Source organism: Adiantum capillus-veneris, chromosome 27 (genome assembly GCF_014529385.1).
Source record: "Adiantum capillus-veneris isolate H3 chromosome 27, ASM1452938v2, whole genome shotgun sequence".
NCBI lineage: Eukaryota > Viridiplantae > Streptophyta > Polypodiopsida > Polypodiales > Pteridaceae > Adiantum > Adiantum capillus-veneris.
Genome location: NC_140957.1, coordinates 44,849,127 through 44,854,706, shown reverse-complemented (window position 1 = coordinate 44,854,706; position 5,580 = coordinate 44,849,127). Strand labels below are relative to the sequence as shown.

The following is a 5,580-nucleotide window of genomic DNA, read 5'->3' as shown; positions in this document are numbered from 1 at the left end:
ATCCTCTCATTCTTCATCCACATCCATAGTATTTTTATCAGAGCATTCATTCTGACTTTCCCGTGAATCAAAGGGGTCTATATCACCTCTCTTTTGATTAACTTGATTCTTTTCTCTATGATGGGAATCTCCATTTTTGTCCCATCTAATTCATGCAAGGTATAAGTTGTATTCCCAAAACTTTCTTATTGTTGAATGTTGGTTTTCAAGACTACTATCATACACCAACACCCAATCACCTTCTTCAATAGCTTTAGGTCTAAGCCTATGCCTCTTATCAAATCTGTCCTTATTCATTAACCTTGCATCTTTCAATCGTGCTACTACATTCTCAATATCTTGAGGCCTTCTTTCTAACTATTGTATGTGCAAAGCACGACGGTCTTCCCTACTCATTCCATCTTCCCAAGGTAACACATTCCATGTGGGAATTACATCCTCAATTGGCATTATAGGTTTCTGACCATTCATCAACTCAAAAGGCATATAACCAGTAACTAAGCTATGAGTTGTTCGATCAGCCCAAAAAGCATAAGGAAATAACCTCGGCCACTCTCCCATTTTACCTTTGCAGGCCTTAGCCAAAGCTTTAATGATAGGAGGATGCACACACTCTAATTTACCATTTCCCTCAGGATTATATGCAGTAGTGAGAGCAAGTTTAATGCCCAACCTAGAGAAAAACTCCCTTGCTTTGTCAGCATCCTTTCCAACAAAGGTCACTAAAAAATAATAAGTGAAAAATGTCAAAAATAGAAAAAAAAGATCTATGCACAGTAAAAATGCTCCTGATGGGTTTTGATGGAAATCTGATGATCATGATGTGTACAACCAGAGGATATGCACCTAATCTAAGTGTGTGGACATGCACGGTGTGCGAACAGACTCATAAAAGTGCCAGATCACTTCCTATTCTAGACTGACTTGACTGAGCTGAACCCTGGTCATGGTGTAGCTTGTCCACGGATACATAGGGTTGGATGTGTCACATGACATCCCCTCCTTTTCAAAGTGAGGTACTCATACCGAACTGTATGGCATCGAGGGAGATCGCCAACAACATCGAAAATCCTCGAAAGGACTCTTCACCGGTCCACTCTGATCCATGGGTCGTGCGATACTTGAACTTCATAAAGGTCTGCAATGCTTGCTTCTTTGGGCCGCACTAAAAGCGACACAAAGTTTTCTATGGCTAAGTCATACGTCTACCATCTTCAAGAATCTCCGAAGCAGAAAATTCTTAAAACCACTTCCAACACAAAAAAATGAACATAACCATTCCACGTAAAGTGACTAGAGAAATTTTCCAAAGATGGGTTCCTCCTGAGGGGGTCTTTCTGAGTGTGTTCTTTGGAACTAGGCTTGCGAGCCAAGATCGGTGCTTCATGATTGATCGTCTCTGCAATGAGGTTAGCTTCCTTAGAGAAAGTATCAACTAACACATTATCCTTATACTAAACAATCACTTCATCTTCATGAAAATCATCATGCTTGTGAGAAATCACATCTTGATCATGCCAATTATCATGATTTTCCTTATAATCCGAATCATCATGCTCATCCTTACCATGCAATTCATCATGCTTATCATCATGCAAATCCTGTGTGTCATGCTTTGGAGAAGAAGAGACAGAGAGAGTCCTTTCTTCCCGAATCTCTTGCATCTGTGCTTGCACTTGAGAAAAGAGTTGCAAAATCTCTTTCATGTGTTGGTCGTTCATTGCTTTTCTTGCTTTGTTCTCGCAATCAAATTTTGTTTCTCTTTCGTCGTCCGAGTTCTGCGCTCTTTTCTGCAGGCGCACCCCTTGGCGGCCTTTCGCTCACACCAAGGTTGCTTTTTCCCACCTCACGTCGACTGGCCCGCCGCTTAGTGCACGGTCCGCTCTTAATGAGTGAAAAGAGGCACAAGGGAGGCTGGACAAGCTCTTCTTTCTTGGGATTTCTGTCACTCTTCAAAAACATGATTAAGAATCGACATGCCCAAGCGAACTTGGGTTCGTGTGACCGCAACAAGCAAAAAAAAGTGGTTCTTGTGGTTCTTTCCTTGAGTTATACAGAACACTAACAAATCTCTGATACCAATGTAAGGTGCTGCGGAAGTGAATGTTGAAACTTTGCTCAAGATGAGTGCTCCGAATTGTGCTCAAGGATTCCTTTACTTACGGAATGGAGGGCCTTCCGTTCCTTTAGTGAGAGAGTGCAATGGACACAACCAAAGTGGTAAACACTGTGAATGAAGGTGCATGAGAGTGAGAGATAGAGAAAGAAGAATACGAGACCAGAATGTTGTCAAACCCTCTTGCGAAGGTTCCGCTCTCTATGGCGAGAGCGGTCTACTATTGAATGCTTGGACTTGTCGACGATGTCAACGACAGTGAGGACAACGACGAGATGGACTGAAATCTGAAATTGCTAAGGACTAAAATCTGCAAATCTTTATCTACTGAATTCTAACTCTATGTCGACGACGATGTTGATGGAAACGATGTACCGATGACACGTTGAAAATGCAGATGCTAAAATCTACATTTTTCGGACTAAATCTGCAAACTACATAGGATTTGACCGTGCGGCGAGGATCTACTTTGTAAGGTTAGATCTGTGAGGTTCGGCACTTCTTCTACAGGTATTGACTGCTAAAAACAGAAAATGCTGGTCTATGGACTGGTTCTGTCGCGATGGAACTACAAAACACCAGATGTCATGCTGCTCCAAAAACGTTAGGGCTGAATTCTGCTTCTGGAGGAAATCTGCTAACGCTAGGACTAATCTGTTGTCTTGAAGTGGTTCTAGTGTGTGTGCTAATGTCGAAGCTTCTCTGCAATGCAAAATGCCAAGCCTGATCTGATGCAAAAATGCTAGGCCTTCTGCAATGCTGAAAACGCTAGAGTTGTCGCAGGGGTTGGTCTGACTGAGAAGTTGCATGTTGAGCAAGGTGCTCCTGCTGCCTCTTCTGCCAAAAAGTGCTAGCACTAGGTTTCTTATATACAAACTTAGTAAATTTTGCCTACCTAGTTTCCAACAAAAGTCACTTAAAAATAATAAGTGAAAAATGTCAAAAATAGGAAAGTTAGGTCTATGCACTGTAAAAATGCTCCTGATGGGTTCTGATGGAAATCTGATGATCATGCTATGTGCAACCAGAGGATATGCACCTAATCTAAGTGTGTGGACATGCACGGTCTGCGAACAAACTCACAAAAGTGCCAGATCACTTCCTATTCTAGACTGACTTGACTGAACTGAACCCTGGTCATGTTGTAGCTTGTCCACGACACGTAGGGTTGGATGTGTCACCTGACACTCACACAACATGTTTGCACCCTCTGCACCAATGTTTTGACTCAGCCAAGCCAGTGTTTTTAGCCCTGCTATATCACAACAAATTTAGTCTACGATTAGCGCTTGAAAACATCCATAGATCAGCATGAACCAGCGTTTTCGTAGCAGCATGAACCAACATTTTTGCAGCAGCAATTTCAGCATGAGCCAGAGTTTTTCTTAGCAGTAAAGGTAGTGTTTTCTTCATCAGTAAACAAGCGATTAAACGAGTAGAAAATCCAGTGTTTGTAGACGGCAAGGACAACGTGTTTTCAATAGCAGATCAGCCCCATCATCTTCGGCAGTTGTAGAATCGCCAAGCATTCCCAAGCATTCAATTTTCAGCCCTAGTCTCGTCATCATCGGCATCACCGTTGGCGTGGACATAGCATCACGTAGATTTGCATCGCATCTTGTACCATTATCAATCAATAGTAGACCAACTCTCCCACTGAGAGTGGGGCCCTTGGAGGAGGGTCGTACAACTTTCCGGTGTCGTATTCTCTTCTTTCTCTATCTCATAGTCTTATGCACCTTCATCCACTTTATTTGTGATCATTTTCACTCTCTCACTAAAGGAATGCAAGGCTCTCCCTTTCATAAGTAAAAGGAACCTTGAGCAGAGTTCGGAGCACTCATCTTGAGCAAAGTTCAACATTCACTTCCGCTGCACCTTGCACTATGTTTATTGGTGTTGGTGAATAGTCGACATGGAAGATGTTTTATTTGGCAGAAGCTGGCCGTGAAGACGATTGCATTTCAATCATCAAGTATTTTGTGAGAATTTCTTTTTAGTATTGGTTATGGCATAGGTTGAGACCTACTTTTCTGCTTATAGATGATAGTTTATTAGGTGCTTAACCATGCATTAGTATACTTTGACGACAGAAGTGATATGGAGACATCTGGATGGGTAGACTTCATTGGTTTGTTATCTTGTTGAGCTAAATCTTGGGACTTTCATGCTAATGTCAATTTTGTTTTAGGATGGTAATACTACACCACTCATTACCATATCAAAAAATAAGCCAAAGGTCATGTGCTTGAATGAGCTTGTGGTAATTGTCCCAAACACAAAGTGTGAAGAACAAAACTCTATCTATTAATGGTGTTTGAATGGTATCTATATGTTTGCTTATAGTGTGGAAACAAAGAGACCTTCAAACAAAAAGGTTTGACATTGGTGATTTGATGTCATTAAAGGGCGTCCCCCCTTGAAAGGGCTCAAGAAATTCTTCTTTTTGCACCCTTTAAAGGATCTCACAAACAAGAAATCATCTCACAATGATGTCATGATTTCAAGGGTATGCTCATTGTCAGCACTTTGTACAGACTTCAAACCTCCATTTTTGTAATGTTTTTGAGATGGAATAGATTTTGAAGGGAGAAGGAAGAGAAAGTGGAAAAGCTAAAAGAGTTACCAAAGTTCCTGCTAGATGCAAAGAGAATAACTCTACCATGGTAGAAGCCCTTTTCTTGGTATACTAATCCAATCAACCATGTTTTAATGTTGTGAATTGTTTCTATTTTATTGTAGGTTTGCAAGTCAAAAAAGAGGAATTTGATTTCTTCTCATAGCATTATGTATTGCTACTAACATCTTTAGTCTTACAAATGAGCGTGTTGCGTTGTAAATTTAATAGATTTTTTATCAAGGTCCTTACACAAGTGTAATATACTTTTTGGAGAATGGGGCACTTAAGATGACAACAAATGAAGCAATAGCTCTTAAACTGATGGTCGAGCACAACATAGATTTCATGTATAGGCAACTAGTTGACTTTTGAAAAGAGTTGCAATGGACTACTCCAAAGGAATCGTTTGATTTCAAGAAAAAATGCCAGACTGATCACAGGCATTGGATGTTTTAGTATGTTGGGCTATGGGCAAAACAAGATTAAGCTCAAAGACACTAATGATAAGGATATGGGTCAGGATGAAGTTGAGCTTGTTTAAAGTCAAGTTCACTATGGAACTTTGGTGATAAACATTGTCGCTAATTTTGACATCTTGTTTGGGCAGTTTGACCTGTATTGCGTAGGCACATATCTGACTTATAAAGCTACAAGATTTTGTGGGACAAGTTAATTATTGCTCTTGTTATAGTCTTGAATGCTTGTATGATAGTTGATTGATCACTATTAGCAGTTTTCATACTAAACAACTAGCCATAAAAGATGTTTGAATTGAGGTTATCCCATAATTTGGATAGTTTTATGCGTACAAGATAGAGATTCCTTTCCATATGTGATAAATTTA

The 5,580-nt window shown here is 40.4% G+C and overlaps 1 pseudogene; it reads left to right on the top strand.

Annotated features, from left to right (window-relative positions):
- Nucleotides 1–4,216: 4,216 nt before the first annotated feature.
- On the top strand, nucleotides 4,217–5,277 carry LOC147421874 (uncharacterized; annotated as a pseudogene).
- The last annotated feature ends 303 nt before the right edge of the window (nucleotides 5,278–5,580 follow it).